At 40.8% G+C, this 27,258-nt stretch overlaps 1 pseudogene; it reads left to right on the plus strand.

Annotated features, from left to right (window-relative positions):
* Positions 1-825: 825 nt before the first annotated feature.
* On the plus strand, positions 826-27,258 carry LOC140843848 (translocation protein SEC63 homolog; annotated as a pseudogene).

Here is a 27,258-nt window from a genome sequence, read left to right on the forward strand (position 1 = left end):
GGGATAAATGTTCATTTTGAATGAGACTCCCTTTTAAGACAGTAACGCAGTCAGATGCCTCTGAAAAGAAGGCTGGCCAGTTCTGGGTGCTTGGTGATGGGGTGGGGTGCTTGTGATGGGATGAAGGGGCGCTGGGAGGCGCTGTCACCGGGGTGGCAGGGCCGCTAGGACCTCTGTGCCTAATGCTCTGCGCGGAAGTGAGCGTCTCCCTTTTTACCCATAATCTCAGACGAATGCGGTGGAATGCCGCCCCAGCAGCTGGTCTTGGTGGTTTAACTGTGGTGTGCGGTCTATGTCAGAGGCTCTCCGTTGCCCCCTCCTCCCCTGCCCTCTCTCCTGCTCTGCGCTTAGTTGACTCATTCTCACTCTGAGACTTTGGACTTAGCCATAATTATACTTACAGAAACTTAGGTGCACAAAAAGAAAATTCTTAAAGTTCTTAAATATAGTAAGGTTAGGATTAAGTTTAAGAATGTTTCCCCAAAAAAGGTGTAGGGAGTTAACTTACAAAGCCCAAATCCATGATACTAAAATTTGCCTTTGAAACCTGTGGTCAGCTGGGCTTTTCTGACTGATTGTTGACACAGTGCCTCTGGGGAGAAAGTTTTGCATCAACTTGTAAAATTCTGAGGTCATGTGAAACATTTGGGGGACAGTTTAAATTTTGTATTAGTCTTAGACTGCAGGTGGTAAAGATGTCTTAACTAGAAAAGTAGAATGATTTTGTTTCAGGTGTTGTATTGTTTTGCAAATCAGCAATTTATGCTGAAAAAATGTCCTGCCCTCCTTCAAGAAATGGTGAATGTAATCTGCCCACTGATAATAATGGCCCGGAGCCGTGAAGGTGAGGGGGAAATGTAACTAATTACATTTTCTTTTTCTTGCAAGTGTATGCAGATTATACTTTGTAGTTTTAAGATTTATGGGTTCTTACTGTAATTCCGTCTGTAAGTTGAATCAGCTTTCCCAATTTGTTCATTTTTCTTTCCTGTATTTTACATTATGTAAAGTATCATAACTTATTATTTTTTAATTTAATTTGTTCAGTTTTATTGTTTATTATTTTTTGCTTGCAAAGATTTAACATATCCTTTTCCTTCCTCTGAATATTTTTAGAGCTAGGTTATTCTGTATTTTAACAATGAGTGTGAAGTAATTCTTTAAGTGATATAACAGTTCATCTGACATGTAGTGTTTGTGGCATGAAGGGCAGAAGGAAGGAGGGGTTTGTGCTCAGTAATGGGAAGAGGCCCTTGAAGAGGAAGCAAGTGGTTGGGGTTTGGTTGGGGTGGCCTTGTGTCTGTATTTTCTTGATGATTGTCTGATAATTGACTTTTTTGGGAGGTGACGCAGAGTTTTTCTATTAAAGCAATGGTTGTTGCTGGATAATGTGCATTTGTATATTTTTAATGTCCAGTAACTTTGGAAGGAAAACCAACACTATGATCTTAAATATGTGAGATGCTGAGGATGTTCACCTGAATCTTGTTTTTGTGGTGAAGTGTGTGCTCTTGAACACGTAACAAGTCCAGCCCTTTTTTCCCTTTTCTTTCTGTTCTTTCTAAGAAAGGGAGTTCTGTGCTCCAACTTTGGCATCCCTAGAGAACTGCATGAAGCTTTCCCAGATGGCTGTGCAGGGCCTCGAGCAGTTCAGGTCCCCTCTGCTGCAGCTTCCCCACATCGAAGAGGACAATCTCAGAAGGGTCTCCAATCATAAAAAGGTAATTCTTTGCTACTTTAAAATCCAGTTTAAACACTTTGTCATGTCACTTAAAAGTAACAAGATTGTAAACTTTTCTATAAATGGTTATCATAAATTTAGATTTAGAATGTCTTGAACACTGAAGATATTCTAAAATTATTCCTCAGCTGTTTCTGTTAACATTTGCTTGTTTAGGTTCTCTATTTCACTACTGTAAGTGATTTGACTAATTTGGGGTTCAGTGCATTTTAGCTGTTAATACTTTTTTCCTTTTATTATGTTATCAAAAATAAATGTAGCAAGTAGAAATACAGTGTATGCTTTACATTCATTTCATGTGTGCCTTCAAGGCTGGGCAGTGATTTATTTGGCTGAGTGTGAACAAAAAAACATTAAATGCTCAAAAATAAGTAGTCAAACACAGTTCTTGTTTAGGAAATGCATTCTCTATGGTAAGTATAGGATAATGATTCTTAAGATAAGGCAAAAATATATATAAATGAAAAAATAAAGGAAATATGAGAAAAAACTGAATGAAATTATAGTTTTGGTAGGAGATTTTAAACATTACTTTGTATGTACTAGACAGAGTGGGTGAAGGTAGACACTGGATTTGCCACTAAGGGTAGAACTAATGAATGTATAGTAGAGATTTGCATGAGAGTTCTCTGTCCTTTCAAGTAAATTGTGTTACCCTTGTAAATCTGATCATGCTTTAAGTCATAATTGAAAACTTCAGAATCCAGACATGGTCATTTCACATGCCTCACAATCTAATCCCTGTCTGTGAAAGTAAAAATTAATAACTAGTACCAGCATCTGGAAATTAAAGAACACTCTCCTAAGTGTCCATTTAGCCAACATGGGTATTACTGTAGTAACAGACAGCTGTGTATTTGGAAAATTACAAAAGTGAGAATATTGAATAGTAAAACCTTAAGGGTATAGCTGTACCTGGAGAGAAATTCATTCGATTAAAGGTTTTTAAAACTGAGAATAAGGGTCAGCAGCCTGAGCCCATCGAATGACATTAGTTCTTCCTCCGGTCAGGATTCTATATGAATGTTAGTGTTTTTTCCCTCTAACTTTATTTTTTCTAATTAAAAAAAAGCACCCTGTATTAACCTTGTAATAAAAAATTCTAAATTTAAATTTCCTTTGAGAAAAGGACTGTGAACTGCCATAAAGCTGTATTTTCTGCTTTGAATATGTATGTATACATATATGTACAGATCTTCTAGTTATGATAGGGTTACGTCTGATAAACCCATATTAAGTTGAAAATATCTAAGCTGAAACTGTATTTAATACGCCTAACTTAACAAACATAGCTTAGCATAGTTTACCTTAAATATGCTCAGAACTTGTACATTAGCCTGCAGTTGGACAAAATCCACCATAAAGTTGACAAATTGTTAAGTTAAACAATTTTAAGTTGGGGACACTCTCTAATCTTACCATTTTTCTAAAAGATGGATTTTGCTTTAATGAACATGCTGATTTTTCCTTTTATGAAAAGTTTTTATGACTTCATGATTTATTTTCTCCCTCTCTCCTTAAACTTAGTACAAAATTAAAACTATCCAGGCCTTGGTGAGTTTAAAAGAATCAGATCGTCACAATCTACTGCACTTCCTTGAAGATGAGAAATATGAAGAGGTGATGGCCGTCCTTGGGAATTTCCTGTGTGTTGCGATGGACATCAAGTCACAGGGTGAGTGGGCGGTTTCCCTGGTGGCTGTCGCTGCCCTGTTGGCACACTGGCTCTTGTTCATTGACTCGGGGTTCTCAAGGTACTTCCATTTGATGATGTAACTTGTAGTGGACTTCCCAGAACTGTGGTTCACCTGTGAGATTTGCTGCGCTAGAACATGATGCACACTGACAAGTGCTGAGAACACTGATAGGGTCCTACTTTACGACCCTCACACTGAGGTGAACTACAGGACTCTTCTGTTCTGTAGCTCAATTTTCAGAAATACCTTAACTTTCAAAGAATGAAAGAGATTTTCAGATATAATGAAAATATTTGCAATATATATTGAAAGAAATAGCTGCTTAATTCTAAAATCAATTTTTAAAAACCCAGCGTATTTGTTAATTAAGCCTTGACATTGACCATGTTCTCTGCCACATTTTGTGTGTTGTTCTTAACTTACCTCTATCATTATGTCTGTTTGGAGTGAAAAAATAGAGGTGATTTTTCTACTTACACAATTGCCCTTTGAGCTCCCATTTTAATAGCTGAGCAGTAGTGTCTTGGAGTGGCGGCAGAGCTGGAGGCCCCCTGCGCTGTTCCTTCCTTCTGGCACTGCTCTCAGCTTTCACGTTTGCCAGTTACTGTTGGGAGAACCCTGTGGGATCAGAGATATAAGGACGTGCTAGGGATAAATCAGACTTCAAGGGCTTATGGTCTAGTTGAAGAAAGAGGGCATAAACACAGGATTACAACCAAGGAAACAGGCCAGATTTGATTTGAGAAAATGGAGACTCCAGGCAGAAGAAAGGATATTATGCCCTTTCTTCGTGCCCAGCTGTCGCACCTCACAGCCAGGAGGGGCGGAGATAGCAGTTAGAGACAGTCGGAGGCCATTCTTTTCCAGCTGGTCTTATTTCAGTCCAGACCAGATCAGATTGTGCTCCCCTCAACCTGTGTACAATAAACATAATAAGCCTAGAAAAACCTGTAGGCAGAAATACATAGTGGAGAAAACTCATAACAGAAAAAATCTGTAGGAAGAAATGAATCATAGCCACATTTAAATATGGTAAGTTATATTAATTTTATTATTTTAATATTTTAATGTTTATTATTGTTGTTATATTTATTATTGGACTTTGGGGGATTTGTGGGCAAGTATGGTTTTAAAAAACTTTTGCAAAAAAAAATATTAAGGTGCTTTTTAAATATAAACTATTATAGAGTTCTTACCGTAAAAAAATAAACCTCTTTAATATGGCTTAGAATACTAGTTTAAATTACTTTATTCTGACAGATGAGCATAGATCATACAGGATAAAATCTTGTAAATGCAAGGTTTGCACAGTTGAATAGAGTGACAGAACCCTGTTTATGTCACGAAGAGAGAAAACTTTGGTATGGGAGTCCTTACATTAGACTTGCTTTAAAAGACCTGGGTTTGAAATGTGGCAGTGCCAATATAGCCATTATGTGACTTCAGGCATTTTACTTTATTTCTGAACTTCAGTTTCTTCTTTAAAGTGAAAATAATAATGCTCATAGAGCTATTTTAAGGATTAAATTAATACATTATTGAAGGCATCTACTGGAGAAAGTTGCACAGAGTAGGAAGTCACTATATTGTTTTTATTGAGTAAGTTCAAAATACAGCCTTATGAAACATTGAAGCACCAAACTGATGTACGCAGTCAGTTTTGCTGTCTGTGCTGACTTGACTTGGGGCTCAGCACTGATTTCGTGTGCGTCCCCTTCTTGCCTTGCAGTTCTGGATGACGAACAGTGGGGTCCCTAGTGACGGTGTTGGTGAGGCTGACGAGGCAGATGATGGCAGTGAGTAATCGTGTGCTTTTGTGCTTTAAGAGTTAGGTATTAAAATTTTTATATTTTCTCATTTTAAGTCATACGTTCTCAGAGTCAAAGCTCTTGTAGCAAAACCTGATTTTCCAAGTTCTGTTACCTGTTTTGAAATGTTAGTTTTCATAGTTTTCGCGCATGCAAAAGCCTTTGGGAAATAGATTGATTCTTCATGTGATGATTTAATTCCCTATGGAACAGTATAATAGGGTAATGTGGGTATACTGCTTAAACTGTACAGTGCTATACAAAGGTTAATTATTGATTATTGTTAAGAATTTCATCACCTACTCATTTGTAGCAAGTTCTTTAGAAGATTCACTTCCTTTTATTTTTAATTTAAAAAATTACAATGAAAATAGCTTCTTTTTCTAATTATGTGACAATTTCATGCTGTCTGGAAAAAAAACGTATAAGAAGGAGTTAAAATCACCTATACTCCTACTACTCTGAGATGATTAGCTACCCTAATGCATGATACCTGTAGAGCTAAGTGATGTTTCTGTCCCTGTCCCTTCTCTTACCTCCCTCGGGAAGCCCCTTGTCCGCCCCGGGGGACCACCGTTCAGTCCTGTGTGTATCTTCTCGTGTCTTTCTTTATGCTCTTACTTACTATCTGGACCTTTACAGTATATAAACATATATACTAGTACTTTTTTCATTCTTTTTCACTAAATCTGACTGTATTGTATGTGCTGCCTGCATTTTTTTTTCTCAGTTTCTGTTGCATATTTATATTACCTCCCAAGTCACAACTACAGTTTTTAATAGACTGGCATAGGAATGCATTATTTTTAAATAGGCTGAGGTATTCAATTCAGTTGATTCAACCAGTACTAGATTTTAGCCTGTTCTTCTCCAGTTTGTGATCATCTGTAGGAAAGATGCTGCATTTGAACCCCATGTCTGAAACTTCTGGTAGGAAAGGCATGTTCTGTAGTGGGACGTATCAGATCAAAGATGTTGACGTTCATTTTACAGTAGCAAGTGGTAAGGAAGCGTTTGTGTTACAGACTCTGGATGGGAGGTGATCCCGGAGGAGGGAACTAAGCCAGCAGCTGAGATTTGCTTTAGAATCCAAATTTACACTACCCACATGCTCTGGATTCCAAGCCTGAGAAATGAGCAAAAGATTGGCCTTGGGCTGCTCACACCTCTGGGGTATTTGGTAGGACAAAAAGCAGAACTGCTCTGCTGGAAGGGAAGGAACTGGATGTTCATCCTTCAGTGCCTACGAGGACTGTACCTCAGAGCGCCAAGTGTGAGGACCTGCTAGTGGCTGCAGAAAGGAAGCAGAGGTGACAGAATTAGGCGAGGGGTTGGGAAGCTTTTTCCATAGGTCCCATTAGTAAATATTTTAGATTTTATAGGGCATACAGTCTCTGGCAACTACTGAGCTCACCGTGGGCATGGCTGTAAAGAAAACTTGGTGTAAAAAGTGGGCAGAGGGCCATAGTTTGCTGATTCCTGAATTAGACTAACAGTTTAGAGCCTAATAATTACCATTTTTTTTTGAGAGGGCATCTCTCATATTTATTGATCAAATGGTTGTTAACAACAATAAACTTCTGTATAGGGGGGTCAATGCTCAATGCACAGTCATTAATCCATCTCAAGCCTAATTCTCGTCAGTCTCCAATCTTCTGAAGCATAACGAACAAGTTCTTACATGGTGAACGAATTCTTACATAGTGAATAAGTTCTTACATGGTGAACAGTACAGGGGCAGTCATCACAGAAACTTTCGGTTTTGATCACGCATTATGAACTATAAACAATCAGGTCAAATATGAATATTCGTTTGATTTTTATACTTGATTTATATGTGGATCCCACATTTCTCCCTTTATTATTATTTTTATTTTTAATAAACTGCTGAAGTGGTAGGTAGATGCAAGATAAAGGTAGAAAACATAGTTTAGTGTTGTAGGAGAGCAATTTTAGATGATCAGGTGTGTGCCTGTAGACTATGTGTTAATCCAAGCTAGACAAGGGCAATAAAACATCCATGGATGCAGAAGCTTTCTCTCAACACAGGGGGGGATGAGGTTCAAAGCTTCACCACTGTTGTTCCCCAATTTCTCACCTGATGGCCCCCCTGCGACTGTGCCTGTCTTAGGTTGTTCCTCCCTTGAGGAATCTTACCCGTCTCTGGCTAACCAGTCATCTTCCGGGGCCATACAGGGAAATGTAAAGTTGGTAAGTGAGAGAGAAGCCATATTGTTTGAAAAGGTTAGCTTTTTACTTCTTTGCAGATTTATGCCCTGTGGCTTCTATGCCCAGCACTTGTCTCGAGGTATCTTTACCACCTGGAGGAATTATGATGCTCGGTAACTTCGATATGAGGCACGAATTCTATTTAAGGGTTGTAATTAGGAAGAAAGAAGAAAAGCTATAGAGGTAGCATATGGAAGAAAACATGGGAGGATTGATTATTTCTTTGACATATCGTCTTGTAGAGTACCTTAAGTATGTATAGGTTTTAAACTTCTAACTAACTTGCGCACACATATTAACATAATAGGAATACGGTGACATAAACAAAGCAAATCTATAATTACCAGCCATCTCCAGTGAAGCCAAGAAAACCATTTAGGCACCCTAGGCATTTGTGAAAATTAGTCTATGATATGATGGATATTGTCCAACTGTACTTGAACAGTCTGAGAGAAGTCAGACAAATTAAAGCAACCCATTTCTGGGATCTGTTCACATCCCATATGTTCTTTTAACCATAGATAGTCTATAGTCGTAAGATTTTGGAGTGCTACAACTTGCACCCCTCCCAACTCCTGGTTGAGTTCCAACTGTACAGATCCAGTCAAATTCGTTGTCTCACTGTATGCACATGCCAGCCTAGACATCTCCCTCCTCATTCCAATGGCAAGTCCAGGAAACAGTGGGGTGGACGCAGCCACAACCGCAGCATCGCCCGGATCCCTGTGGAGGCTTTTTGATGATCATCCCCAGCACGAGTCCTCCAGAGAGTGCTGATGCCGGAAGCTCCTCCTCATATCGTATCTTAGTTCATTTTCTGGGTATCCAAGCTAGGCCTTGATCTTCTGCATAGAAACAAACAGACCTTTTCCCACACTTTGACATGCCCTCTATACCACTGTGTAGAACTCATTGGAGGTCAGCACACAGGAACTGCTTTTTATTTATTTATTTATTTATTTATTTATTTATTTATTTATTTATTTATTTATTTATTTTTATTAAGAGAAAGGAATAATATCAGAAAAGAGTACCTCCATAGCTGATCATCTGACACCCTTTAAGTGATCAACATTAAGGATATTTAAAGCATGCGTTAATCTTTGATTTACCAATTGTTTTATCTTATCAAGGAGTAATCCCTCTTTTCTTTCTTTCTTTTTTTTTTTTAATCTTTAATCTACACTTAGATGAAGAATACCATGTTTACTATGCTCTCCCCTATATCAGGTCCCCCCTAAAAACCACATTATGGTCACTGTCCATCAGCATAGCAAAATGTAGAATCACTACTTGTCCTCTCTGTGTTATACAGCCCTCCCTCCCTTTTCTCCCTCCCCCACTATGCATGCTAATCTTAATACCCCCCTTCTTCTTCCCCCCCTAACCCCCCCTTGCCCACCCATCCTCCCCAGTTCCTTTCCTTTGGTACCTGTTAGTCCATTTTTGGGTTCTGTAATTCCACTGCTGTTTTGTTCCTTCAGTTTTTCCTTTGTTCTTATACTCCTCAGATGAGTGAAATCATTTGGTATTTCTCTTTCTCTGCTTGGCTTATTTCACTGAGCATAATACTCTCCAGCTCCATCCATGTTGCTGCAAATGGTAGGATTTTTCCACTTCTTATGGCTGAGTAGTATTCCATTGTGTATATGTACCACATCTTCTTTATCCATTCATCTACCGATGGACATTTAGGTTGCTTCCAATTCTTGGCTATTGTAAATAGCGCTGCGATAAACAGGGGTGCATCTGTCTTTCTCAAACTTGATTGCTGCGTTCTTAGGGTAAATTCCTAGGAGTGGAATTCCTGGGTCAAATGGTAGGTCTGTTTTGAGCATTTTGATGAACCTCCATACTGCTTTCCACAATGGTTGAACTAATTTACATTCCCACCAGCATTGTAGGAGGGTTCCCCTTTCTCCACAGCTTCGCCAACATTTGTTGTTGTTTGTCTTTTGGATGGCAGCTATCCTTACTGGTGTGAAGTGATACCTCATTGTGGTTTTAATTTGCATTTCTCTGATAATTAGCAATGTGGAGCATCTTTTCATGTGTCTGTTGGCCATCTGTATTTCTTTTTTAGAGAACTGTCTGTTCAGTTCCTCTGCCCATTTTTTTTTTAAATGTGCCAAGGTGTTTTTTATTTGTTTGTTGGTAAAATACACATAATTTAAAATACACTATTTTGACCATTTTTAAGTGCAGAGTTTGTGACTAAGTACATTCACCTTGTTGTGCAACCATACCATACCATACAACCCTGCCTTTCTAAGTGTACAATTCAGAACAACCATCACTGCACTCAGTTTTAAAACACTATCAGTTCACCAAAAATAAACTCTACACATTTTGGCTAACACAGCTCAATTCTCATACTTGCCTCAGTCCAAGGCAGTCACTAATCTGACAGTGGCTTTAAAGGGACTCTTACAATATGTGATCTTTGTGTCTGATTTTGTTTACTTACTATACTAAGTAAACTAGTATACTGGTTTCTTTTTGAGGTTGGTATCATGTTGTAGTTTTTTTAATTTATTTTTATTTTTATTTTTATTTTTTTTAGAGGGCATCTCTCATATTTATAGATCAAATGGTTGTTAACAACAATAAAATTCAGTATAGGGGGGTCAATGCTCAATGTACAATCATTAATCCATCTCAAGCCTAATTCTCGTCAGTCTCCAATCTTCTGAAGCATAACGAACAAGTTCTTACATGGTGAATGAATTCTTACATAGTGAATAAATTCTTACATGGTGAACAGTACAAGGGCATTCATCACAGAAACTTTCGGTTTTGATCACGCATTATGACCCATAAACAATCAGGTCAAATATGAATATTCATTTGATATTTGTACTTGATTTATATGTTGATCCCACATTTCTCCCTCTATTATTATTATTATTATTATTTTTAATAAAATGCTGAAGTGGTAGGTAGATGCAAGATAAAGGTAGAAAACATAGTTTAGTGCTGTAAGAGGGCAAATGTAGATGATCAGATGATCAGGTGTGTGCCTATGGACTAAGTATTAATCCAGGCTAGACAAGGGCATCAAGACATCCACGGATGCAGAAGATTTCTCTCAAAGCAGAGGGGGTGAGGTTCTGAGCCTCACCTCTGTTGATCCCCAAATTCTCACCTGATGGCCCCCCTGCGACTGTGCCTGTCTTAGGTTGTTCCTCTCTTGAGGAATCTTACCCGTCTCTGGCTAACCAGCCATCTTCCGGGGCCATACAGGGAAATGTAAAGTTGGTAAGTGAGAGAGAAGCCATATTGTTTGAAAAGGTTAGCTTTTTACTTCTTTGCAGATTTATGCCCTGTGGCTTCTATGCCCAGCACTTGTCTCGAGGTATCTCTACCACCTGGAGGAATTATGATACTCGGTAACTTCGATATGAGGCACGAATTCTATTTAAGGGTTGTAATTAGGAAAGAAGAAGAAAAGCTATAGAGGTAGCATATGGAAGGAAACATGGGAGGATTGATTATTTCTTTGACATATCTTCTTGTAGAGTATCTTAAGTATGTATAGGTTTTAAACTACTAACTAATTTGCACACACATATTAACATAATAGGAATACGGTGACATAAACAAAGCAAATCTATAATTACCAGCCATCTCCAGTGAAGCCAAGAAAACCATTTAGGCACCCTCGGCATTTGTGAAAATTTATCTATGATATGATGGATATTGTCCAACTGTACTTGAACAATCAGACAAATTAAAGCAGCCCATTTCTGGGATCTGTTCACATCCCATATGTTCTTTTAACCATAGATAGTCTATAGTCATGAGATTTTGGAGTGCTACAACTTGCACCCCTCCCAACTCCTGGTTGAGTTCCAACAGTACAGATCTGGTCAAATTCATTGTCTCACTGTATGCACATGCCAGCCTAGACATCTCCCTCCTCATTCCAATGGCAAGTCCAGGAGACGGTGGGCTGGATGCAGCCACAACCGCAGCATCGTCCGGATCCCTGTGGAGGCTTTTTGATGATCATCCCCCTGGCACAAGTCCTCCAGAGAGTGCTGATGCCGGAAGCTCCTCCTCATATCGTATCTTAGTTCATTTTCTGGGTATCCAAGCTAGGCCTTGGTCTTCTGCATAGAGACAAAGAGACCCTTTGCCCACACTTTGACATGCCCTCTATACCACTGTGCAGAACCCATTGGAGGTCAGCACACAGGAACAGCTTTTTTTTTTTTTTTTAAGAGAAAGGAATATTATCAGAAAAGAGTACCTCTATAGCTGATCATCTGACACCCCTTAAGTGATCAACATTAAGGATATTTAAAGCATGCGTTGATCTTTGATTTACCAATAGTTTTATCCTATCAAGGAGTAATCCCCCTTTTCTTTCTTTCTTTCTTTCTTTTTTTTTTTTCTTAATTTTTAATCTACACTTACATGAAGAATACTATGTTTACTATGCTCTCCCCTATATCAGGTCCCCCCTAACAACCACATTACGGTTACTGTCCATCAGCTTAGCAAAATGTTGTAGAGTCACTACTTGTCCTCTCTGTGTTGTGCAGCCCACCCTCCCCTTTCTCCCTCCCCACCCATGCATGCTAATCTTAATACCCCCTTCTTCTCCCCCCCCTTATCCCTCCCTGCCCACCCATCCTCCCCAGTTCCTTTCCCTTTGGTACCTGTTAGTCCATTTTTGGGTTCTGTAATTCCGCTGCTGTTTTGTTCCTTCAGTTTTTCCTTTGTTCTTATACTCCTCAGATGAGTGAAATCATTTGGTATTTCTCTTTCTCCGCTTGGCTTATTTCACTGAGCATAATACTCTCCAGCTCCATCCATGTTGCTGCAAATGGTTGGATTTTTCCACTTCTTATGGCTGAGTAGTATTCCATTGTGTATATGTACCACATCTTCTTTATCCATTCATCTACCAATGGACATTTAGGTTGTTTCCAAATCTTGGCTATTGTAAATAGCGCTGCGATAAACATAGGGGTGCATCTGTCTTTCTCAAACTTGATTGCTGCGTTCTTAGGGTAAATTCCTAGGAGTGGAATTCCTGGGTCAAATGGTAGGTCTGTTTTGAGCATTTTGATGAACCTCCATACTGCTTTCCACAATGGTTGAACTAATTTACATTCCCACCAGCAGTGTAGGAGGGTTCCCCTTTCTCCACAGCCTCGCCAACATTTGTTGTTGTTTGTCTTTTGGATGGCAGCTATCCTTACTGGTGTGAGGTGATACCTCATTGTAGTTTTAATTTGCATTTCTCTGATAATTAGCGATGTGGAGCATCTTTTCATGTGTCTGTTGGCCATCTGTATTTCTTTTTTAGAGAACTGTCTGTTCAGTTCCTCTGCCCATTTTTTAATTGGGTTATTTGTTTTTTGTTTGTTGAGGCGTGTGAGCTCTTTATATATTCTGGACGTCAAGCCTTTATCGGATCTGTCATTTTCAAGTATATTCTCCCATACTGTAGGGTTCCTTTTTGTTCTATTGATGGTGTCTTTCGCTGTACAGAAGCTTTTCAGCTTAATGTAGTCCCACTTGCTCATTTTTGCTGTTGTTTTCCTTGCCCAGGGAGATATGTTCAAGAAGAGGTCACTCATGTTTATGTCTAAGAGGTTTTTGCCTATGTTTTTTTCCAAGAGTTTAATGGTTTCATGACTTACATTCAGGTCTTTGATCCATTTTGAGTTTACCTTTGTATATGGGGTTAGACAATGGTCCAGTTTCATTCTCCTACATGTAGCTGTCCAGTTTTGCCAGCACCATCTGTTGAAGAAACTCATTTTGCCATTGTATGTCCATGGCTCCTTTATCAAATATTAATTGACCATATATGTTTGGGTTAATTTCTGGAGTCTCTAATCTGTTCCACTGGTCTGTGGCTCTGTTCTTGTGCCAGTACCAAATTGTCTTGATTACTATGGCTTTGTAGTAGAGCTTGAAGTTGGGGAGTGAGATCCCCCCTACTTTATTCTTCTTTTTCAGGATTGCTTTGGCTATTCAGGGTCTTTGGTGTTTCCATATGAATTTTTGAATTATTTGTTCCAATTCCTTGAAGAATGTTGCTGGTAATTTGAGAGGGATTGCATCAAATCTGTATATTGCTTTAGGCAGGATGGCCATTTTGACGGTATTAATTCTTCCTAGCCATGAGCAGGGGATGAGTTTCCATTTGTTCGTGTCCCCTTTAATTTCTCTTAAGAGTGACTTGTAGTTTTCAGAGTATAAGTCTTCCACTTCTTTGGTTAGGTTTATTCCTAGGTATTTTATTCTTTTTGATGCAATGGTGAATGGAATTGTTTTCCTGATTTCTCTTTCTATTGATTCATTATTAGTGTATAGGAAAGCTACAGATTTCCGTGTGTTAATTTTGTATCCTGCAACTTTGCTGTATTGTGATATCAGTTCTAGTAGTTTTGGAGTGGAGTCTTTAGGGTTTTTTATGTACAGTATCATATCATCTGCAAATAGTGACAGTTTAACTTCTTCTTTACCAACCTGGATTCCTTGTATTTCTTTGTTTTGTCTGATTGCCGTGGCTAGGACCTCCAGTACTATGTTAAATAACAGTGGAGAGAGTGCGCATCCCTGTCTGGTTCCAGATCTCAGAGGGAATGCTTTCAGCTTTTCGCTGTTCAGTATAATACTGGCTGTGGGTTTATCATATATGGCCTTTATTATGTTGAGGTACTTGCCCTCTATTCCCATTTTGCTGAGAGTTTTTATCATGAATGGATGTTGAATTTTGTCAAATGCTTTTTCAGCATCTATGGAGATGTTCATGTGGTTTTTGTCTTTCTTTTTGTTGATGTGGTGGATGATGTTGATGGATTTTCGAATGTTGTACCATCCTTGCATCTCTGGGATGAATCCCACTTGGTCATGGTGTATGATCCTTTTGATATACTGTTGAATTCTGTTTGCTAATATTTTATTGAGTATTTTTGCATCTACATTCATCAGGGATATTGGTCTGTAATTTTCTTTTTTGGTGGGGTCTTTGCCTGGTTTTGGTATTAGGGTGATGTTGGCTTCATAGAATGATTTTGGGAGTATTCCGTCCTCTTCTATTTTTTGGAACACTTTAAGGATAATGGGTATTATGTCTTCTCTGTGTGTCTGATAAAGTTCTGAGGTAAATCTGTCCGGCCCCGGGGTTTTGTTCTTGGGTAGTTTTTTGATTACCGTTTCAATTTCTTTGCTCGTAATTGGTTTGTTTAAATTTTGTGTTTCTTCCTTGGTCAGTCTTGGGAGGTTGTATTTTTCTAGGAAGTTGTCCATTTCTTCTAGGTTTTCCAGCTTGTTGGCATATAGGTTTTCATAGTAGTCTTTAGTAATTCTTTGTATTTCTGTGGGGTCTGTCGTAATTTTTCCATTCTCATTTCTGATTATGTTTATTTGTGTTGATTCTCTTTTTCTCTTAATAAGTGTGGCTAGAGGCTTATCTATTTTGTTTATTGTCTCAAAGAACCAGCTCTTGGTTTCGTTGATTTTTGCTATTGTTTTATTCTTCTCAATTTTGTTTATTTCTTCTCTGATCTTTATTATGTCCCTCCTTCTGCTGACTTTAGGCCTCATTTGTTCTTCTTTTTCCAGTTTCAATAGTTGTGATGTTAGACTATTCATTTGGGATTGTTCTTCCTTCTTCAGGTGTGCCTAGATCGCTATATACTTTCCTCTTAAGACTGCTTTTGCTGCATCCCACAGAAGTTTGGGCTTTGTGTTGTTGTTGTCATTTGTTTCTGTATATTCCTTGATCTCTATTTTGATTTGTTCTTTGATCCATTGACTATTTAGAAGCATGTTGTTAAGCCTCCATGTGTTTGTGAGCCTTTTTGTTTTCTTTGTAGAATTTATTTCTAGTTTTATACCTTTGTGTTCTGAAAAATTGGTTGGTAGACTTTCAATATTTTGGAATTTACTGAGGCTCTTTTTGTGAGCTAGTATGTGGTCTATTCTGGAGAATGTTCCATGTGCACTTGAGAAGAATGTATATCCTGTTGCTTTTGGATGTAGAGTTCTATAGATGTCTGTTAGGTCCATCTGTTCTAGTGTGTTGTTCAATGCCTGTGGGTCCTTACTTATTTTCTGCCTGGTGGATCTATCCTTTTGGGTGAGTGATGTGTTGAAGTCTCCTAAGATGAATGCATTGCAGTCTATTTCCCTCTTTAGTTCTGTTAGTATTTGTTTCACAAATGCTGGTGCTCCTGTGTTGGGTACATATATATTTAGAATGGTTATATCCTCTTGTTGGACTGAGCCGTTTATCATTATGTAGTGTCCTTCTTTATCTCTTGTTACTTTCTTTGTTTTGAAGTCTATTTTGTCTGATATTAGTACTGCAACCCCTGCTTTCTTCTCACTGTTGTTTGCCTGAAATATGTTTTTCCATCCCTTGACTTTTAGTCTATGCTTATCTTTGGGTTTAAGGTGAGTTTCTTGTAAGCAGCATATAGATGGGTCTTGCTTTTTTATCCATTCTATTACTCTATGTCTTTTGATTGGTGCATTAAGTCCATTTACATTTAGGGTGACTATTGAAAGATATGTACTTATTGCCATTGCAGGCTTTAGATTCGTGGTTACCAAAGGTTCAAGGTTAGCTTCTTTAGTATCTTACTGCCTAACTTAGCTCGCTTATTGAGCTGTTATATACACTGTCTGGAGATTCTTTTCTTCTCTTCCTTCTTATTCCTCCTCCTCCATTCTTCATATGTTGTGTGTTTTGTTCTGTGCTCTCTTTAGGGGTGCTCCCATCTAGAGCAGTCCCTGTAGGATGCCCTGTAGAGGTGGTTTGTGGGAAGCAAAATCCCTCAGGTTTTGCTTGTCTGGGAATTGTTTAATCCCGCCATCATATTTAAATGATAGTCGTGCTGGATACAGTATCCTTGGTTCAAGGCCCTTCTGTTTCATTGCATTAAATATATCATGCCATTCTCTTCTGGCCTGTAGTGTTTCTGTCGAGAAGTCTGATGTTAGCCTGATGGGTTTTCCTTTATAAGTGACCTTTTTCTCTCTAGCTGCCTTTAAAACTCTTTCCTTGTCCTTGATCCTTGCCATTTTAATTACTATGTGTCTTGGTGTTGTCCTTCTTGGGTCCTTTCTGTTGGGAGTTCTGTGTAATTCCATGGTCTGTTCGATTATTTCCTCCCCCAGTTTGGGGAAGTTTTCAGCAATTATTTCTTCAAAGAGACTTTCTATCCCTTTTCCCCTTTCTTCTGCTTCTGGTACCCCTATAATAGGAATATTATTCCTTTTGGATTGGTCACATAGGTCTCTTAGTGTGGTTTCATTCCTGGAGATCCTTTTATCTCTCTGTATGTCAGCTTCTATACGTTCCTGTTCTCTGGTTTCTATTCCTTCAATGGCCTCTTGCATCTTATCCATTCTGCCTATAAATCCTTCCAGGGATTGTTTCACTTCTGTGATCTCCTTCCTGACATCTGTGATCTCCCTCCGGACTTCATCCCATTGCTCTTGCATTTTTCTCTGCATCTCATCCCATTGCTCTTGCATTTTTCTCTGTATCTATGTCAGCATGATTTTTATTTTGAATTCTTTTTCAGGAGGACTGGTTATGTCTGTCTCCTTCTCAGGTGTTGTCTCTGTGATCTTTGTTTTCCTGTAGTTTTGCCTTTTCATGGTGATAGAGATAGTTTGCAGAGCTGGTACGAGTCACAGCTGGAAGAGCTTTCCTTCTTGTTGGTTTGTGGCCTTCCTCTCCTGGGAGAATAGCGACCTCTAGTGGCTTATGCTTGGCAGCTGTGCGCAGACAGGGCTTCTGCTACCTGCCGGGTTGCTATGGAGTTTATATCCGCTTTTGCTGTGGGTGTGGCCTGTCTGGGGAAGCTCCTCCAAAATGGTGGAGCCCCGTTGGATGGGGAGTGGCCGGGAGGCTATTTATCTCTGTAATGGGCCTCTGTGCTCCCTGTTGCCCAGGGGGTTAGAGTGCCCAGAGATCCCCAGATTCCCTGCCTCTGGGCTAAGTGTCCTGTCCTGCCCCTTTAAGACTTCCAAAAAGCACTCTCCAAACCAAAATAACAACAGTAACCACGAAAGAGGAAAAAAAAAAAGGAAAAAAACGCGCGATTTTCTTTCTCCTCAGGTGGCAGTCTCAGGCACCTGCTCACCGGTCTTGCTGCCTCGTTTCCCTAGTACTGGGGTCCCTGTCCCTTTAAGGCTTCCAAAAAGCACTCGCCAAAAAAAAAGAAAAAAACCGCTCCGGTTTCTTTCCACCCACCGGGAGCCAGGGGGAGGGACGCTCGGGTCCTGCCGGGCTGGGGCTTGTATCTTACCCCCTTCGCAAGGCGCTGGGTTCTTGCAGGTGTGGATGTGGTCTGGATGTTGTCCTGTGTCCTCTGGTCTCTATTTTAGGAAGTTGTCTTTGTTATATTTTCATAATTCTATGTGGTTTTGGGAGGAGAGTTCCTCTGCTCTACTCACGCCGCCATATTGGCTCCGCCCCCAGCCTAATTACCATTGTTTTTACATGTCAGCTTTAATAATTCCAGGGAATTTACTAAACACAACCCCTGTCACTTGTCATTTGCCAGTGTAGATTATTATTGTAGTCTTACTGGAATTTAAACCCTGTATTTGTTGCTTCTGTTCTGATTCTGAATAAATTATATGGTAAGTGGATATGTCTTTAGGATAGTGGATTTTCTTGGCGTTCCACTTTAGTTACAGATCCAGTGAGCACTATTGCTAACAATAGTGAATAAACTAATGTTGGTGTAATTGAAGTCTTAATGTTAAGAAATAATGTAATGTATTTAAGTTCTCATAAAATAAAAACAGTCATGTCTGATTACTATTAGAATAATATAGATAATTTAAACTGAGATATTTTTTACTTCATAATGAGTTTAGATATCTTAAATTACTTCATTTGTAAATTTAAGAAGACATTATTTTTCAAAATACATTCAGGGCAGGAGATTTCAGAAGGTAACTTCTGAAAGTATTATCCAGTGATTGCTAAGATCTCCTTTCTACCCTTCCAAACCCCACAGTTGTGATAAGTGAAAAAACTTACTGGTAATATATTTTGAAAGATTTCTTTGTTTATCCGAAAGATAAATAACAGTTGACCGACTTCACGTTTTTCTTCTCGCTACCTCCAGGAAGTATTTGAAAAGGAGCAGTCCATCTGTGCCGCAGAGGAGCAGCCGGCAGAAGACGTGGTGAGCACGCAGGTTTTCTCATGTCTGTCCCGGCGAAGGAAATGTTCTGTTCGGTCCTCTGACTTCTGCTGCTGTGGGGGAGTAATTCAGTTTAGGAAAACGTTTCGTTAGGCATTGCCATCTAAAAATTACTGGGAACCCCAAATGAAACTTTCTGTGACTTCTGAGTATGCGTGTGTGCCGTGATTTGTAGCAGGGCGACACCAGCAAGCGCAGGACAAGAGGAGAATGGCAGCAGAAGAGTAAAGGACCCAAAAACAGCTAAATCAAAAAAAAAGAAGCCTTTAAAAAAAGAGCCTACACCTGTGCCCTTACCACAGTCAAAGCCACAGAAACAGAAGCAGGCAAATGGAGACGTTGGGAGTGTAAGTTCATTACTCTTACTGTCAACATTGTCTCTATCGAGGTATAGGCTGAAATATTCAAATCTTAGTGTACAACTCCTGAAGTTTGTATGTGTAGGTACCCGTGATACCTACATCACGGTGTAAAACCTTCCCAGCACCCTGGACACCTGGGCCGTTCTCCGTCGGCAGCCCCTCCATGCAGCTCCCACCATCCCCACATCTGTTATTACCACAGATGGGAAGGGTGTTACTCTCTTTCGGCACAGTGTCCGTGGCATTCACTGTGTGTGTGTATCAGTGCTCCATTCACGTGTGTGTGAGGGATCCCACTGTATGTGCATACCACAGTTTACCTGTCTGTTCTTTGGTTGCTGGGCATTTGGGTTATTGGTAGTTTTTGGATATTTGTCTATTATGGATAAGGGCACTCTGCTTATTCTTGTACATGTGGAACTACTGGGTCTTAAGGTAGGTGTATGTTTAAGTCATTGAAAGAGCCCATTTTCCAAAGTTGTACCATTTTATGCTCCTACACACTAAACAGAGTCCATTTGTTCCACATCCTCACCTATACTTGGTTTTCAGTCTTTATCTTGGCCACTGTGGCAGCTCTGTAGTGGTCCTCTGTGTGTGGCTCTGCTTGTGTTTACCTGGCAACTGGTGACACCAGGCATCTTTTTACATGCTTACTGGCCACCGGGCATCCTCTTTTCTGTTGGGTTGTCGGTCTGCTTATGGATTTGCAGGATTCCTGTATGTATTCTGGGTATGAGTTGGGCTTTACTCTCTGTGCAGTAGCTTTGGGTGGTTTGTGATTTCCAGAAGTTGTATTATTTTACTATTACATTTTGCTCTGTGATGCATTTGAATTAACTTTTGTGACTAGTGTGAGATGGGGATTATGGACCATTTATTTCCTTGGGCAACACTTACTGAAAAGACCTCCTTTCCTCTGAACTGCTGTGGTGGTGGTCGCAAAGCAAGCGACCATAGCTGTGTTTGTGCAGAACTGTTGTGGACTCTCTGGTCTATTCAATTAATTATCTATACTCTTGTGCTAGTACCACACTCTCTTAATTATTGTGGCTTTATGTAAAGCCTTGAAACATGGTTATGTAAGTCCTCAAGCTCTTCTTTAACTCCTTCAAAATTAGCCCTTTGCATTTCCAGCTAAATTTTTAGAAAAAGTTTGACAATTTCCACCCCCAAAAAAGTTGCCAGGATTTAGATTGGTATTACATTGAATCTAGTTCACTAGGGGAAGAATTCATGTTAATAATACTGTCTTTTTATTCATAATCATGGTTTATCTTTATTTATTTGGATCTTCCTTAATTTTTCCCAGCAGTGGTTTGTAATTCCCAGGCACATCTTCCATTAGGTCTGCTCCTGTGTAGTTGATGTTTTCTGGTGCTGTAGCAAGTAACAGTTAAAAAAAAATCTCATCCTTCAATATATATTGCTGGTGTATAGAAATGTAGTTGCTTTCTAAATATTGACTTTGGATCAAGGAGCCTTTAGGAGTTGACAGTAATTGTAACCATTGCAGATTTTTAAAAAAGATTTTCTCAGTACATAATCCACCTCCGGGTAAAGACAGTTTTTGCTTTCTTCTTCTGTTTTTATGTTTTTCTCCCTTCCTGTCTTAGTTGCTGGTTAGAACTTAAGTGTAACAGGATTAGACATGAGGGCAGTGGCCGCCCTTGTCTTGCTGATCGCAGGGAGAAAGCAGACATCGCTTCCCTCTTGAGTGGGGTGCCGGCTCTGGAGTAGTTGCAGACAGTCCGTGTCAGGTTAGGGCAGTCAGTGTTCCATTCTGTTCCCAGTTCACTGAGAATTATTATCATGAGAAGATACTGAATTTTATTACAGATGCTTTTTATTCATCTATTGAGATGCTTGTATGATTTTTCTTCTTTCTGTTAACGTGGTAGGTTATATTGATGCATTTAAAAATTTTTAATTATCCTTGTGTTCCTGGAACAAATCTCATTTGGTCATAACGTAGCATCCTTTTTTATATTTATCTGCATTTGATAACATTTTCTTTAGGATTCCTGCATCTATTTTTATGAGAGAACATTGATCTGTCATTCTCCTTCCTTGAAATATCCTTGGCAGGTTTTGTGTCAGGCTTATGCTAGCTGCCTTTAGCACGTTAGGAAGTATTCTACTCTCTTTTTCCTGCAAGAGTTTGTGTAAGACTGGATGTTTCTGATTCAGAAGAATTATCTAGAGAAGCCATCTAGAGTTCTTAAAAAGAGTTTAGTTATAGAATCCATTTCTTTCACATATTCTACTTTTTGTCTTGTATCAGTTTTAGTACATTGTGTTTTTTAAGGAATTTGTCCTTTCCAGTAAGTTACCAAATTTATTGATGAAGTTATTCCAAGTCTCCCTTATTGTCAGTGTCTTTTGGATCTGTAGTTATGTCTCTCTTACTCCTAATACTGATAATTTGTATTGTCTCTTTTTGCCTTCAGTTAGGCTTGCCGGATAAAATTGATCAGTTCTGTTAATCTTTCCAAGAACCAGTTTTGGGTTTTGTTTGGGTTTCCCGTTGGCATATTCATATTTGCTTTCTCTTTATTGATTTCTGGTCTGCGCTATTCCCCTTCTACTTCCTTTGCATTTTGTTTCTTCTTCTTTTTCTTCCTTCTTGCAATGGGCTCGTAAGTATGTTGTCTGGGGCGTCGGCTTTCCATTCCCGCGGTATGCTCTGTCAGTTACAGAGGAGAATAGTAAACTCTCACAGCAGCACCTTCCTGAAAACGTCCCAGTTCTCCTCCTCAGATAAAATAAATTGTATAATGGATGTTTTTGAGAGATGAGTCACCTTAGACATCTTGGTGTAGCATACTTTGCAAAGGAATAAAATACTTCTATTTACAATAGACAGATAAGCCAAGTGGTAGTCTTCAGTCTGACTCCCAGGTACTTACAGATTTGTAAAGAAGAACGTTTTATAATTCTCTGAGACGGGAGAGTGGATTTTGAGCCCCCCGATAGTGTACTGACCCTCGGCCCGTCTCTGGGCTCCGCGGCCTGTTCCCAGGTGCTCAGGGTCGCTGCGGCTGCGGTTCCCTTTCAGGAAGCGGCCGTCAAGGACGACGAGGAGGAGGTTTCGGTCAAAGGCAGTGATTCTGAGGACGAAGAGACCAACCGAGAGTCCCGGAGCGAGAGGGACGACGGCGGTGAGTGGGACTCCGGGAGAGAGCAGGTCGGGAAGCAGAGCAGGGACGAGGAGGCCGCGAGCCCTCCTTCCTGGGCTCAGGGCCGGGATTGTGCCTCGGGGGTAGTTCGGGGTTTGCTGTCGCTTTTAGTCGCTTGCTGGTTTTAAACAATACCAGGACAGTTTATACTCCTATGTTACTCTTGTAAGAATATTTTTGAGGGTGGTTAGAATCATAAAGAAAAGTTGTTTCTGACGAGGATTGTGCATCCCACTTTTCTCAGATGTTAAGTTGCTCCGTGTAGCAACGCCTGGGTCTGACGCGAGGCCGGTTTGGTCTCCAGGTAGCGTTCAGTGTTGGATGCGAGTAAGGAAAGGCGGGTACGAGGCATCGGGTACTTGGAGGAGTCGCTCAAAAGGTCCAGGTAATGTTTAGGGTGAAGAAATATGACTGTGGGCTCTGGACTCAAATGTCAAGAGTCTGGTTAAAGGGAAAGCTAACATTCACAGAATGCTACCTTATTTCAAGAGGTAAGAAAAGGGGGAGTCCCCAAGGATTCTATTAAGACTGTGAGGGTATGGAGGGTAGAAAAAAGTCTCGTGGCATGGCATTAGGTTGCACCTGATTTATGGGAGGGCCGCAGAAAAGGGTGGTGGACAAATAATGGCTCATGGAGACTTGGTGCAAATGCACTGTTCCCTGTACATTCGTGGTGGCCTTTCTAACTGGGCTATTGCTATGAAAGTAACCCTGTGGTTAGGAGAGAAACAGGCTTCCCTGAATAGCCTCTAATGCGAAAGCAGAGACCACAAGAGGAAAGGATAAAGGCAGAGGGTTAAAGTACAAGGAAGTGATGTACTTGCCCTGGGAAGAGGTGGGAGGGAGCGTAACTGCTTTTAGCAGCTGGTGGCCCTTGACTGCTTACTCTTTGGGAATTAAGTTTAATTGCCTATAAATTAAAACCTATCAAAGAAATTATTTCTCCAGCCTTGTTTTGAGAAAGAGTTGATATATTCCTCTCTGAGTATATCAGGGTTAGTAGAGGTCACTCTTAGGGTTTTGACAGACAAGCTTCATCAGAAGACAGAAATACATTCATTTGGTTAACAATTACACAAATAACAAATACTATTTCATGATCTATCACATTGCCAGCACTGTTAGGTGACAGGAATGCAAGGCCAGGTGTGGAACAGTCTCTGCCCTTGACTAGTAGGAGGCTGGTGGGGAGGGCCGACTAAGTAAGCACTGCAGCAGGAAGGAGACATGCACACCTGGCAGCCCGAGGGAGGGGGTGACCGGCTGGGCCCTGAGTAGAGGGAACCTGTGGTGTTGGGAGCTCTACTTGAGGCCGCTCCTGGAAGTAACTCATAGGAATTTGCCAGGTAGGGAAAGGGAACAAAAACCCAAACAAGGTTTGTGGGGAGTTCAGAGAAAAGCGGTGCTTTGAGCAGGGGAATAATCGGATTTGTGGGACTGACGGGGATAATAGCTGGAAGAAGATGGAAATTCCTAGGAATGGTCAAAAGCATACCTGATTTCATGTATTCAATTTTTCCTAGGAGTGGCAAGAACTGCAGCAGAGTGTACAGCACAAAGAGCGGGCGCTGCTGGAGACCAAGTCCAAGATAACACACCCCGTTTATAGTCTCTCCTTCCCTGAGGTGAGAGGGCCGGGCCCGCTGGCGTCCCTGCTCCGCACTTTCTGTCGGGCATCTCCGCTGCCCTCGGTCCCTCTGTGCTGTGGGCTGGCTCAGGTGCTGAAGGTCGTCTCCTCCTGATAGGCCACATTTTGAGGAACATATTTCCATATGAATTACATTTAGTGAATGTGTTGTTTAAAGGGAGGATTGTTAACTTTTTAAGTATTTCTGTGGTTTCCTCTGCTTCTGTCCTTTCTGGGCCAGGTTACTGAGGATTGTGCTAGATGATGGCTTTTCATTAGTTCAGGCAGTTTGCTATTCTCAGACAGATGCATATTTTGCTTCAGACTATGTGACTTATGAATCTCTCCCTTCTGTTAAGTTTTAAATGGGATGAAAAAGTCATAAGTCTCCACGTGGTGTTTCCTGAGGGTCCTGTGGACTTGCTGGGGCCCCAGGAGCGCCCTGGTCCACAGCCATGGCCAAGCCCAAGGCTGTAGGGCCGGTAGTAAGTTCAGTAATGGTTGAGCATGGCTGAGCCCCAGGTCAAGATCATTGTAATGCTGTCCTATCCCTTGTCCGGTTTACTGTGTGGCTGTGGTCTGCTCCACTTTCTGTCTCCTTGATGGCTACGTTTTTTTGTCTTTCAAATGAATTTAGGATTTGCTTGACATTTGGCTCTTAAAAATGTGCAAAACTGAGTGTGGCTCGAGGTCATGGACTGGATGCCTCTTAGTTCAGGGAAGCTGTTTCACAGACTGCCTCGCAGCTTTGCCGCAGAACCTTCTGCTTACTGCTCTTGTCTGGCAGGTGATCTCCTGTATAAATCTGCTTTCTGTTCTAGAATGTCAATTGAGAGCCGCTGGGGTCTGCTGAGGGCAAGTTCCCAAGTGATGGCTTTCCCAATAATGAGTGGGCGTCTCTGTAGACTCTTGTTTAGACTTGGAGCGCAGTCGGCTAGGATTCCATCTTAATGTGCACGCCGATCTTCTGGCATGTCCTGAGCGTCACTTAGCCCATCTGTTGGGCCTTTTCGCCCACTGTGTGCTAGTCTGCCAACACCAAGTCTCGTGAAATGAAGCAGATAAATTCCACTCATTGATTCATTTTCAAAGTGCCAGGGATGCTATGAGCTGCATAAATTATACCCTTACAACAGACAGTTTCATTTTAGACCATGTTTAGTTAATAGGCAAAACATTCATTCACTCCCCTTGAACATTTTAGCAGTGAAATGCCTTTTTCTAATTAAGTCTGCATCTGCATGGCAAATAGCTCCAAGTAGCATTTATCAGATAAAATTTACTGTTTTCCTAACATCTGCCTTCCTATGTACCTGCCCCTACCATGCATGTAAGTTATTTAAAGTTTACTTTCATAATAGACTTCCATGTTATTGCAACTCTTACTGTATTTAATATGTTAAGAATGGTCGGGACTCTGACACAACAGAAAACAGTTTGTCTGAAGTGCAGATAACTCACAGTGGAACAGCTTCTCCACTTTAACCGTGTGCATCAGTCAAGGCACAGGTGCCACAGACGGGCATTCACTGGCTTCTTACTCGGTCTTCTTGAGTGGATCTCATCTCAGATGGCCTGGAGGAGGGAAGGGAAAGGCCTCTCCATGGGGGCAGGCCAAGCAGAAGTGCCCATTCCTGAGCAAAGCCCTGTGCTGCTGGTACCAACACATGCTGTGGTCCTGAGATTTCTGACAGCGAAGTGTTAGGACCGCTCACACAGCTCGGTGCCTGCATCATCTCGCTGGCGGGCACAGCCACCACAGCCCCTCCTCGCCCTCCTCGGACTGGGCCCTCATGCACGTCACTTGCCTTGTGTCAGTTCATCTCCACAGCGCAGCCTGAGTCAGGCACTCATCGCTTAACAGAGAAGAGAAGTGAGATTCAGAGAGGTGAAGTGATCCAGGTCTGGCTCTGAAACAGGCGCCAGCCGCTCAGCCTGCGCACAGACCTGCCTCCCCACCGCTCGCCCGCCTTTGTGCGTGGGGCCCCTGGAAGTGCAGCTGGCTCGCCCTTCCCCGCCACTGTGCCAGCGGTGAGTGGTTGCAGCGGGGACTCTGGTTCGCAGAGCCCAGGTATCTGTGCGCCACATTGAGTCCATGCTGTTTTTAGTCAGACACACGGGCAGACACACACTGACACACACAGACGCACCCCCACAGACACGCACATCCCCTCCCCCCACCACCATTGCAGTGCTTTGCAATAGGAGGCATTTAAACAAAAGAGCTTGTAGTTGAACTTTGTGTAGCATTATTAGAAAGTATTAATAAACCAAATGTTAATGTTTTACAGTTAAAACAAATAGAAAATACAAGTGATTTGGGCTTCAAAGTGCATTTTACCTACAAAACTGTTTTCAGTAAGTTATTTTTTTCACCTTTTGTGTGATTGAGAATTCAGGGTAGTCTGCTGGTGTTTGGCTAAGTGAGTATTTAGAGTATCCTAGAGCTTATTTTATTTTTAGCTCCAAAACATTTTTCTTGAAGCCATTTTAGAAATCTGTCTTCCCTGACCAGTTCTCAAGCAGTGGTGGCTACGGAGATGACTGAACAGCCCGTTGTGCGCTGTGACTCAGCGATGGCTGCCCAGCACACTGAAGTCCGGTGCTTCCAGACTGCTTGGTCTTGCGATTTTTATTTTCATTTTTTTAGTAGTTTTTTTGTCTCCTGTCAGTTCTTCCTGCTCTCATTGGCTTTCTGGTGGCACTTTCTTTATCTCTTTTTCTGTTGCCAAGCTTATTAAAAAATCATAGGCAGTGAAAGGTATAAATGGGCCATTAGAATCTGAGCTGCCTGCATGGTGCTCACTACAGCAGCACCTGCACACACGCCAGAGCCATGCTCAGGTTCAGCTGGTCCTTGCACAAGGATGACACGCAGATTTGAGATGCTCTCTTACAAGTGATGTGCTTAATGCACTGATTTCTGATTTGGTTGCCCAAGTCTCTTCCCATCCTACTTCATGGCTTTTGCTTATTACTAGGTAAGAACACTAAGATTATTTGCTAGATGATATTGTAATAGTTTATACTGTTTTCTTTTTCAGAATATCTTTCACCACTTAAGGTTAATCAGGGTTTAATACAGGGGCCTATCAGTAAGGTTAAGGTTTAAGAGGCCATTTGAAACCCCCAGATTATATACATAATTCTTTTGGAGAGCAGATCTACAAATGGTTAAGAACAAACTTGCTCATTCAGTAGATATTTATTGAACACCTGTTTTGTTCCAGGCACTGTGTCTGCTGGGGACTCATAGCTGTCTTTTCTCTTTGCAGGAAAAACAAGAATGGTGGTGGCTTTATATTGCAGATAGGAAGGAACAGACGTTAATATCTATGCCATATCATGTCTGTACACTAAAAGACACTGAAGAGGTAATTATCCAAACACATTATTTCAATTTTTACAACTGTACAGCAT

The sequence above is a fragment of the Manis javanica genome, chromosome 10 (assembly GCF_040802235.1).
Source record: "Manis javanica isolate MJ-LG chromosome 10, MJ_LKY, whole genome shotgun sequence".
Taxonomy (NCBI): Eukaryota; Metazoa; Chordata; class Mammalia; order Pholidota; family Manidae; genus Manis; species Manis javanica.